The 12095-nt window shown below is 39.7% G+C and overlaps 1 protein-coding gene across 2 annotated transcripts in view; it reads left to right on the top strand.

Moving 5' to 3' along the window:
* Nucleotides 1-20: 20 nt before the first annotated feature.
* The window catches only part of DENND2C (DENN domain containing 2C), a 90548-nt gene continuing 78473 nt past the window's right edge, over nt 21-12095 (top strand). For both annotated transcript variants that reach the window (XM_086717900.1, XM_086717899.1), the window contains exon 1: nt 21-152. The gene's annotated coding sequence lies outside the window, so the exon portion shown is untranslated. The remainder of the gene's footprint in view (nt 153-12095) is intronic.

Below are 12095 nucleotides of genomic sequence, written 5' to 3'. Positions count from 1 at the left end.
GGGCCGCGGCCGGGCGGGGCGGGGCCTTCGACTGGGCCTGCGGGGGCGGGGCGCAGCCGACTCCGAGTGCTAGCGCCGAGAGCTGGCGCCTCCGCGGTGAGAGCGAGAACCTCGCAGCCCGGCCGTGGGGGCGACGTGGAGGTCGAAGGCAGGTAGGTGCGGGGCGATCCTGGGCGGCCTCTAAGGCGGGTGCCTCGGTCCCTCGAGGCGGTGCGTGTCGCATGCTGGGCGTCGGAAGCGGGGCAGCGGGGCTGGCAGTGAGGGAGCCGGGACGCGCGGAGGTGTCGGCCGGGCCCCGCAGTCTGGGCGCCTCCCCTGCCCGGAGGGACACACGAGGGTCGGACCCGAGCCCGGCGACAACTGGCGTCGGGAGCCCGGCTGGTGGGCCGCGGTGGCTGTGGCGGAGCCTGGCGAGGCGTCTCTCCGCCGCTCACCTCGGGGCCCGAGACCAGGGGCCGGGGGCGCTCGGCAGTCTTAGGGACGGGAGAGGGAGCGCGCCATCCAGGAGGAAACGCGGGGCTGTCGCCGGGACTGGCCGGCGAGTTTGAACGTCCACAGGCTGAGACCGTGGACTTTTAAACATTTGTGTGTGTTTCGATTCTTAACAGAATCTGAGGAGCACAATATTGAAAGTCGTCAAGTAGGATTTTGATTTTAAAATCGGACAGTGGGACATCTAAGAACTTTTGAGTAACTAGTATAGCAGAGGATGATTAGATTGTGAGTCAAGGGCTGGAGTCTCCGCCAGGACCCACATAACACATGTGATACCTCAGTCAAAACTACTGTGAAACTGGGAAGCTCGCGCCCAGGGGTGTTGAGAGCCAAAGGAGATGAGTGAGAGTCGTCTGTAAATGTTAGGTATTGAAATTGATGCAGCAGCAGCATGCATATTCTGTAAAGAAACTACTAAACGCCAGACACGTAGTAGGCACTATGTAAATCTTTACCCCGAGGCTAGTGATTCACCTCCAAGTGTTTTAGATAAAAGTCTTAAATCTTTGTTTTCTGCGTAAATTGTTTAAGCTCCTTTTTTTCCCCCAGAATCGCCATTGCTTGAAGTGTGGTCCATTTTTAACTGATTAATAAATTTTTCCAGAATAGCACATATTATCTATACATTGTTACTGAATTATTTATCATGAAGTTAGGTAGCAATCGAATACGTAATTTACTTTTTTTGCTTTAGGTAAGTAGTTCTAGTTTAAGTTACCTGGTAAAGTAAGCTGGGAGTATGGCTTCAAATCAAGACTTTCATTTGCTTTTGTAAGATTTAAGTCCTTCAAAACAAAATTACTATGTAGCTGTATTTTTTTGTACATTTATTATAGACACCTGCGTTCTTTTCCATGGATATGTGAATGTATAAGGGGTTTTAGGGGGAGAACGGAAATAAAAAAAGGGAATAGCAATTTGTTACCATCAGACTTACTGGGGATATTTGTAGGTGGTTCTGAAGTAGTCTCCCAGGTAGAAACCTGGAAATATAGTAATTGTACCTCTTGGCCTTTCATCAGGGTTTTTTTAATATTGAATATGGCAATAGATTTTTAAAGACGCAGATATAAAGGAAGAATATTGGGTTTTTTTGATGTGACAATAGACAGTTTTCTAAACCTGGAAATTATATTTTAAAAGATCTGTAGTGTGTCTTATAGACAAGAATTTTAGACCAAAGGAGACTAAAAGTAAACCAGATGGAGTAGAGGGAAGGTTCCCAGTGAGCATAATTTGTGTGTTGCTTTAAAAGTTTTATGTTTCAGCAGTTCAGTGGAAGATAGGTGTTTTGAAACTACTTAAAACAATTTTAAATGTTTTAAATATGTACTCTGTATATAAATTTTGCTGTGATTTGTAATTTGTTGATTTTGGAGGTCTGAAGCCTTACTGTCACATTATTTATTGAGCACTTGCTATATTCCAGGGCACCGTTTTAGCACTTACATTGTATTTGGGTATGAGAAGAATATAATTCCTTCCTTCTAGGAGATTGCACTCTACCAAGTGGGCTAAAATAAGTAGTAAGAAAGCTGTTTTTAAAACTGATGATAGCATCAGTCAGCATTTATTGGGACCTACTTTGAGCCAGGCAGTGTTCTAAATTCTTTACGTGCATTACTTATTTAATCCTTAAGACAGCACCATGAGGGGTGTCATTATTTTGGTCTCCTCATTGAAAGACATAGAGGTTGATTAACGCCCCTGTCAAACAGCCTAGGCAGCAAAGCTAGCATTCGAACCAGACAGTTAGACTCCAGAAATCCTGATCTCAACCTCTGCATTATACTGAGTTTCAAATTCTGTGAGTGGAATACAAATCAAATCCAATGTGTATTTAGAAGAGAGTTCTGTAAAGAACTTCTTCAAAAAAGAAGCAGAGAGAGAAAGAAACTGGCATTGCAAGATGTAGATGAAAGCTTGTCTAGGCTACAGTTTAATTATACTTTGTATATAAGACCATTTTCCCCCCACCCTGGTGAACGCCTCGGGACTCTTTTTGTTTCTAAACTCTCAGTCACTCAGTTACTACAATTATGGTATTATCTTAATAATAGAACAGGTGATTATTTTTCAACAAGGAGTTTAAAATATCTGTTCTCAGACCAAAAGTGAAATGTTAGATTTAAGAAAAAAAAAAAAAAATGCTTCCCTGCCTTCAAAAAGCTTATAACCAGAGATGGCTGGGTGGCTCGGTCGGTTAAATGACTGACTCTTGATTTTGGCTCAGATCGCGATCCCAGGATCTTGGGGATTGAGCCCCGAGTCCGGCTCCGCACTGCACGTGGAGCCTGGTTAAGATTCTCTCTCTCCCCCTCTGCCCTCTCCCCTGCTTGCACTCTCTTTCTCTCTCTAAAATAAAAAAAAAAAAATTTGTTTCAAAAAGCATATAAGCAGACATGTAAATAAGTCCCTACAATTTCAGTGTGATAAGAGTTATAACAGAGATTGAGACAGAATTTAGTGGGAATAGTGATGAGGGAAAATAATTCTGTGTATGATAGGGAGGAAGATTGGAGAGGAGATACCATATTTGAATTTGGCTTTGCAGGATGAATAGCAGTTAACTGACTTGAGGAAGGAATTAGAAGATATGGATGAAAACAAGAATATTATGTGGAAGTTTATGGTATGTGTGAGGGATGTATTGTAGTTTATTGCCTAAAGATGAGAGTGTATGAAGATGAGAGGCTGGGCTAAAGGGGATGGTGCCTGGAACCAAGCTGGAAAAAGAACATTTCTGAGTTTGATTATGGTGGCATTAGGGTCACTGAAATTGCTAGAAATGAGGTGAGTGTGGGGTTTCAGTGTCTCTCCTTGGGAATAATGAAGACTTGTCCGGTTTGGCAAAGTGTTTCACTATAGAATATGGTGTTAAAAGCTGTTTTAATACTTTGAAGTACAAGAAGAGTCCTAAAACAACATACAGATTTAGCTAAATAAAAAGTTAGGACTCAGAAAAAAGAAGTTGGCTGGTGCCACGCGGTGAAGAGTTTCTGTATCATGTTAGGGACTTTGGACTCGATTCTAAAGACAATGGAGAGCCAGTGAAGGATGGTAGGTAATTAGGAAAGATAGTATGGTGGTACGGTGTGGAGGCTGGATGGGATGGAGAGAGGCAGAAGATAAAGAGATAAGTTAGAAGGCTTAACGCTATTGAAATCGTCCAGATAAGAGAGGATAGGGCCTGGAGTGGGGAAATCGTAATAAAGAGGAGAGGACATGTCAAGATGGAGAATTTACAGGGGCCTCAAAAGTGATTGGCTTTGAAGGTGAACAGAAAAAGTAAATGGCTTAGTTTCTTAGTTTGGGAAACCGTGGGTAGGAGAACTTGTTTTATTTTTTAATGTGAGAGGAAGATCATTGTTTCAGTGTTGAACACGTTGAGTTTGAAGTGTGTCTGTCTGGAGCATTCAGGTAGAGATGTCAGGTCGGGAGGATCCAGAGCCCAGGAGGGAGGCTGAGATTGGTGATCCAGATTTCAGAGTTAGCCAGTAAGTGGTATTTGAAGCCTTAAGAGCAGAGGAAATTGCTCAGGGAGAGCAATCATACGATATGATTCTTGATCTCAGGGTTGTGAGTTTGGGCCCCATGTTGGGTGTAGGGATTTACTTCAAAATAAAATCTTAAAAACATAAAATAGTAAAATAAAATTGTATTCGGGAGTCACTCATTTATTCCAGAAGTGTATTGCCTGAGGTATTATTGGAGTTCCTGTTTGTTAAAGCAAACAAACAAACAAATGAAACAACTTTATAGCAAATTCACAGCCATACAAGAATGTAGACCTTCTAGTTTTATTACAGAATTCTTTTTCCTCCTCTGTACTTTCTATTTCTGTGCATATATTGCCAATTTAGCTTGAGTCAAACCTATGAAAGCATATGACTATACCCTCACTCAATTGTTAGCTCTCGGAAGTCAGAGAAAGTGCTTTTTTTTCCGAAGAGATCTTCACTTCCCATAAATATGGATTATTAATAAATGTTTGTTGGTTGATTCATCTTCATAACCAACCTTACTCAATTTTGGCTCCAAGTAGCTTAGCCATCTCCAAAATTCATATTCATCCCCAAAGAATGAAGGTTTGCCACCACTGAGGAAACTCAAAAGAATGTGGTATGGCTTTGAAAGCATTTTCAAAAATGGACTTTCAGAAATATTTTCCTAATTTGTAGTATCATTAGAATAAACGTATGGTCTCTTAAGGGAGAAGGTGGCAAACTTTCTCTGTAAAGGGCTAGAATGGTGAATACTAGACTTGGTGGGCCATATGTCTCTGTCACAGCTACGCAATTCTGCTATAAAAAGCCATGGACAATACTTCAATGAATGAGCATGGGCTCTGTTCCAATGAAAGTTTATTTATGGTCACTAAAATCTGAATTTCATATAATTTTCACATGTCACAGAATATTATACTTCTTTGATTATTTTTTCAACCATTTAAAAATGTAAAAACCGGGCTTTGTTCAGAGGCCATACAGAAACAGGTGATGGGCCACATTTGGTTGATCCTGTCATAAGGAGTGTTTTTTTAAGTACTTAGATTTGTAAGTTTAGTTTTACTTATTTTTAACTTTTTAAAAATGTTTATTTTTTTTTTTGAGAGAGAGGAGACAGAGTACGAGTGGGGGAGGGGCAGAGAGGGAGACACAGAATCCCAAGCAGGCTCCAGGCTCCGAAATGTCAGCACAGAGCCCACGAACTGTGACATCATAACCTGAACTGATGTCAGCCACCTAACCAACAGAGCCACCCAGGCGCCCTTGTAAGTTTAGTTTTAAAAAAAGTTCTTCAGGGGCGCCTGGGTGGCTCAGTCGGTTAAGCTTCCAGCTTCGGCTCAGGTCATGATCTCACGGTTCGTGAGTTCGAGCCCCACATCGGGCTCTGTGCTGAGAGCCTAGAGCCTGCTTCGGATTCTGTGTCCCCCTCTCTCTCTGCCCCTCTCTTGCTTGTACTCTGTGTGTCTCTCTCTCTCTCTCTCTCTCTCTCTCTCAAGAATAAATGAAACGCTAAAAAAAATTTTTTTTAAATAAACAAAAAAAATAAAAAATAAAAATAAAAAAAGTTCTTCAGAGTTATACCTCCTGCTTTTAAATTCTAATACATTTCTTGAAACCTATGGAAATTTTAAGTTCATCCTCCTTTTCTTTCATATAACAGGTGGAAAATATTCCCCTTATTGTTTTAGAACCTGAGACACAGAGAAGTGGATTAACTTGGACAATGTCAGGATCAAAAATACGTTTGGAAATATTTTCAGTATTCAGTGCTTCTTACTAAATTAATAAAATGGCGGTCTGTTTGCCTCAGTGAAAGTGGGGGTTTTGAAAACTGGGTGAAATAAAAGACCAAAACTTGAAGGATTATCCTGCACTGGTTCCAAGAGGGTTAGACAGGATGGAATCTTTGATCTTTTTCCTCTCTGACTTAAATAAATAATTTTTATCCTAAAGAAAAGAAAACATGCAATTTTTCTTCACTTCATGGGCATTAGAACGGGTTGTGAGATTGAAGTATTAAGTAACTGATGGTGAGGTAAGAGAAGGAAATGTAAAGGACTTACTTCTTCACATCTAGCTATCTCAGATGTTTCTCTTATACCCCCTGTTTTTGAAAAGGAAATTCAATATTTTTATCCTTATAAGTCTTAGATTCCTGGGTAGCAGCCTGAGAATGGACTCTTTAGCATTCGACTTAGGCAGTATTAATCCACTTATATTAGTTAAAGTTTATTATTTATGCTCTATTTTTTTAAAGTTCGATTTCTTGGGGTGCCTGGGTGGCTCAGTCGGTTAAGCGTCCGACTTCAGCTCAGGTCATGATCTCAGGGTCCGTGAGTTCGAGCCCCGTGTCAGCCTCTGTGCTGACAGCTCAGAGCCTGGAGCCTGCTTCAGATTTTGTGTCTCCCTCTCTCTCTGACCCTCCCCCATTTATGCTCTGTCTCTCTCTGTCTCAAAAATAAATAAATAAATAAATAAATAAATAAATAAATAAATAAATATTGATAAAAAAAATAAAGTTAGATTTCTGACTTTGGAAGTGTTTACAGCAGTGATAAATGTTTACAGCAGAGGACATGGAAGAAAATTATTAATTTTCCTTCAAAGTTACAAATGGCATACGTGTGGATTTTTTTGTGTGGATGTTATTTTTTTTTAATTTTTTAATGTTTATTTATTTTTGAGAGAGAAAGAGACAGAGCACAAGCAGAAGAGAGGCAGAGAGAAAGAGAGAGGGAAACACAGAATCTGAAAGAGGTTTCAGGCTCTCATAAGTCAGCACAGAGCCTGACATGGGGCTGGAACTCAGGAACCGTGAGACCATGACCTGAGCCAAAGTCAGATGCTTAACCGATTGAGCCACTCAGGCACCCCATGTGTGGATGTTAAATTTTAGGACAGATTGCGGTGTGTGTGTGTGTGTGTGTGTGTGTGTGTGTGTGTGTGTGTGTGCGCGTGCATGTTATTCTTGCAGCTACTTACTTAAAAGAGATGTGCTTTTTTTCTTTCTTTTTATCTACCAGAGTAAAAAAACAAAAAACACCAGCTATCTAGAATATGTTTGAATTGGTTACTTAGCAATATGAAGCATAGTTTTATATTTAAATTTTTTAATGTTTATTTATTTATTTTGAGAGAGAGAGAGCCAAGGAGGAGGAGAGAGAACCCCAAACAGGCTCCACGTTGTCAGCACAGAGCTGGACACAGGCCTTGAACTCACAAACTGTGAGATCATGACCTGAACCTAAATCAAGAGTCAAACGCTTAACCCACTGAGCCACCCAGGTGCCCCGATATTTAAATATTTAGCTGTATTCTTTGGTACTCTGATTATTTAAGAGTCTGTTAAGGCCGATGATAATAGGACCTGCTGGGAGGAAATGACACAGCCGGCTCTACAACAGCATTCACTCAAACTGTCTTTTCCCTGGTCCCTACTTAAACTGGAAGGGGTAACATGGAACAGAAGAGGAACGTTATGTGAACTAAAGTAACGGCCCATTTGAGTGTGATCATAGCGCAGTGGTTATCATCACCCAGTTCATTTAGATGAGCAGAATTCAAGGTCAAGCAAAATGTAGCAGAACTGTATTGGCCTCTGGTGAAAATGGTGAGATGCTGTCTAACCAAGTCTTATTTGTGAACTTTAAATGTGTTCCTAAAGTGTAGTATTCTTAAGAGTTCAGTGATAATGATAATTTAAGAGAAAATGAGATCCATTTGTCCTTAGAATTTATTACTTAGCTATCAGAAGAAGAAGGCATGAAGTAAAGAATACAGAAACATGTTCAATAGCTGCATTTGGATGTACAAAAATGTTGAGAAAATAGTGAATTGAGAAAGAGTCTAAGACTTTTAATGAAGATTATTTAAAATATGGGTTTATCAAATGTGCAAAACCTGACTAAAATGACAGACTCTGTATTTGTATTAATGTTGCAAATGAAAGTTAAACATCTTTAAAATTAAAAAAGACTCTTGGAAACATAGCATACTGGACTTTTCAGTAAACCTTTCCAAGTATTTTCAAAGAAAAAAATGTAAAATGATCACAGTTTCCTTTTTATTCATGGACCTTTCCTGGAAGAGACTCATTATTGTTTTATTTTGTTGTCTATCAGTGGCGGAAGAGAAAAATGGCTACATACCTCTTGGAAAAAAGTATTCATCTAGAATTGATGGATGTTATGTTTATGATTTTTGATGATATATCAGCTGAAAATTAAAACTTCACCTCTTAGTGATGACATACCCCCATTCTATACCATTATGGGACATTTCATCATGCTGATGAGGTGGCTAGAGTGAGATACAGGTATCACAGTCCAGATATTATAAGTTGTACTATACTTTTAGTTTGTCAAGAAAATGACTTCTTGTGGCTTAGTTCTTCATTTACTCTGAAGAATGAGTCTATGACATTGCTTACTTATCATCATTTTGTATTATGGCCAAATAATACATTTCTAAATTGCAAAGTAGAAAGAGTGTAGTACTATTTTTGCCATTCACATCAACTCATTGTTTCAAGGAGGATTTTCAACCCTGACCCAATTCAAAACAAAAGAATAAAAGACTCTAGTGATCCTGATAAGTACGTAGCATTGTGTTTGTGTTTTCCAGACTGGAATTAATTTATGAACAGGAAAAGTCACCCACTGCATTACATTGGATCTTTGTTAATTGTATATTTTTTATACTATATTATATTATATTATATTATATTATATTATATTATATTATATATAATTTATTTTATATTACTTATTTTGGAATTTTAAATGTATTTGCATAATGGGAACATAATATTTGATGTTCACTTTATGTTTTACTTTATCATATGGTAATTATTTTGTGAAACTTCTATTTCAGGTGTGCGCGTGTGTGTGCGTGTGTTTGTGTGTGTATTATGACAAAACATGTATTTCTTGCCATGGGTTTGGTTAGGGCAGTTCATGAAACACTGGCCTAAGAAGGACTTGATTGAATAGGCAGTCCTCTCTCACTAAGCAGGCTAAAGAACTTTGGCAATTGTGTGTGTATGTTCTATAAAACCAGACCGACATACACTTCTGCTGTTACTGCCGGGAGATGATCCCGTTTTGATTTTCCATTCATTCCTCCCCAGAAAAACTACAATCACCTGCTGTATCTCCTCCTCTGTTGATGTTATGTGTTCCTGTTTCCTTGTGTTTATTAATTTCCTCAAACCCAATTTCTCCCCACAAACATGCCTCTTCTTCACTCAGTACCCAAGACTTCACTTTTGCCCTCATCATATCACCGGGTTCCTTGGCTCCACTGATCTTCCATTATTTACACCGAAAGCCAAGGCAAGGCATTCCCCTGAGTGGAGAAAATGACTAGTTTTTCTATCTTTGGCACTAGTCTATTTTGTTCACTCTTGTGCCCAGCTTTAGGAGAGAGATGAAGAGTCATGTAGGCCAGACCCTCTATGAATTATGCTATCCAACTTCAATCAAATGTCCAGCCATTAATCTATTAACTATCCACCTTGTTGTTGAGTAGCTCTTAAAGATTTTATCCTCAAGTAGCCAGGCTTCTTCTCTAAAATGGCCGGGCTATTTTATTTTCGTAGATTACAGCCTGGTACACCATGAGCAAGCTTCACTGACTTGGTATGAGAAAGTTTACCTTTCTTGGTCTGAGCCTTCATTACACTATACATACTTTTCTTGTCTTTTTCCCAGTTCTGTAAGCGCTGCCATCCTTCTCAGACTCTTAAGCCTCTTTCTTCCATGAGACCTAACCTGCCTCAAACCTCTTCCATGTCTTCATCCTTTGTGGATCTTGTTTGTTTGTTTTGTTTGTTTGTTTTTGCTGCAATTTAAAAACATGTATAGGCTTTTTTCCCCAACTTTAAACTATTGTGTTTGAGGTTGCTTGCCCCTTTTGTTTTTATTTTTTCTCACCAATTTTACAAAAAAATGTTCTATTTGTTTGCTCACTGATTGTCTTCGTAAGCTGTAGCTAGCTGTTAGCTGTCCTTACCGTCCCTTTGACACCATTTATTTAATGCCCTGTCATCAAAAACAAGGACCTTTCTCAGTCGTTAGTCTCCTTACTTATAAAACACTGATGTGCCTCTTCCTTTTCTTTTTAGGACATTTTCCTCCCATCTTGTCTGTGATCCACATTCTCCTGGTTCTGTTAGCTCTCCCCAGTCTTGCCCATTCTTTATCTGGTTCTGTCTTTTCCTCTCATTTACAGTTTCTTTTTAAATTTTTTTTTTCAACATTTATTTATTTTTGGGACAGAGAGAGACAGAGCATGAACGGGGGAGGGGCAGAGAGAGAGGGAGACACAGAATCGGAAACAGGCTCCAGGTTCCAAGCCGTCAGCCCAGAGCCTGACGCGGGGCTCGAACTCACGGACCGCGAGATCGTGACCTGGCTGAAGTCGGACGCTTAACCGACTGCACCACCCAGGCGCCCCTCATTTACAGTTTCTAATCAAGATTCATGTTCTCAAAGGTTTAGCCCCTACCTCTGCTTTTTGAAAAACTCTCCGCTTACCTCCCATTTGAGACTTTTGCTTTACTGGGATACAGAATAAAGTGATATAGTTATTGGCAAATACGTACATACATACATATATGCATAAATCATACATACATACAAACTCTCTGCTTAGGGAACCTGTAGGTTCTTGCTTCTTTTTTTTCAATTTCACACCTATCTTAAACCTTCTTTACCCTCGATTTTTCCATCTTTCACTTTACTCCCAGCAGATAATCGCCCTTGTTATCTCAAAGAGAAAAGAGCAGCCATCAGAGGAGAGGTTCATCAGCGTAAGGCCCCTACACCTACATATATACCTGCATCCTTACCTTTCTTTCCTCATTACCTTCTGTTCCCAGGGAAGCACTCTTCTTCCTGACAAATGCTAATCCCTGCAGCTCCAGTTGGAGGCCACACCCTGCCTCCCTCTTGGGGTTTGCTCTCAGACCTTTGTTTCTTCTCTACTGATTCCTTTCCACCACTGTTTAAACAAGCTTAGCTCTCCTCTATCCTTAAAAAAAAAAAAAAAAAAAAAAAAAAAAAAAGGCTTTCCTGAGCTCCGTATTCCTGTTCAGCTACCACTCTGTTGTCCACTTGCCTCCCTGGATAAACCCCTTGAAAGGATTGGCTGCAGTTGCTGTTTCCATTCTTTTTTCCCACCCACTTCTCATTTCACTGTGACCCCTGCCATGCCACTGAACCTGCACTTACCCAAGTTCTTATGACCAACAGACACTCAAGTCTTTACCTTATTTGACCTTTTAATGGTGTATCTGTCACTGTTGACCATTCTTTTCTGTTTAAGGATTCTCTTCCTTTGACTTCCACGACTCTACACACTCCTGGTATTTTCTTCCATCTTTTATCTACATTTATGACTTAAATTGCCATCTTTGATAGAAGAGAACTGACCTAGAATGTCCTAGAACTGACCTGTTTTGGATTAGTAATATTTTTAGAGTGTATAATGCTTGATGCCAGCAGAACGTGATGATCTACAAAAGTCATTTAAAAAAATAAATTATGATTCTGTGGTGACAAAGGATGTGTGGCCTGGTATGGTAAGAAATAAATTAGTTTGTAAAGTTTGTGCGGATACCACAGTGAGATGCCACAACGTTAACAGAATGGCTAAAATCAAAAAGCCTAATAGTCTAAGTCCTGGTGAGATGAAGGAGTGGCCAGAACTCATACACTACTAGGGAGGGTGTAAATTGGTACAACCCCCTTTGACAGGTCTTTGGCAGTGTCTGTTAAAGTGAAGTGTATGATTGACAGTAGCCAAACTATGGAAAGAGCCAAAATGTCCATCGATGGATGAATGGATAAAGAAGATGTGCTATATATATATATATATATATATATATATATATATATATACACATATATATATATGTGTATATATATATGTGTGTGTATATATATACACACAATGGAGTATTACTCAGCAATCAAAAAGAATGAAATCTTGCCATTTGCAACTATGTGGGTGGAACTGGAAGGCATTATGCTACGTGAAATTAGTCAGAGAAAGACAAATATATGACTTCACTCATATGAGGACTTTAAG

Source organism: Puma concolor, chromosome C1 (genome assembly GCF_028749965.1).
Source record: "Puma concolor isolate L17-30 chromosome C1, mPumCon1.1.hap2, whole genome shotgun sequence".
Lineage (NCBI taxonomy): Eukaryota > Metazoa > Chordata > Mammalia > Carnivora > Felidae > Puma > Puma concolor.
This window is presented reverse-complemented; position numbering and strand designations above follow the sequence as displayed.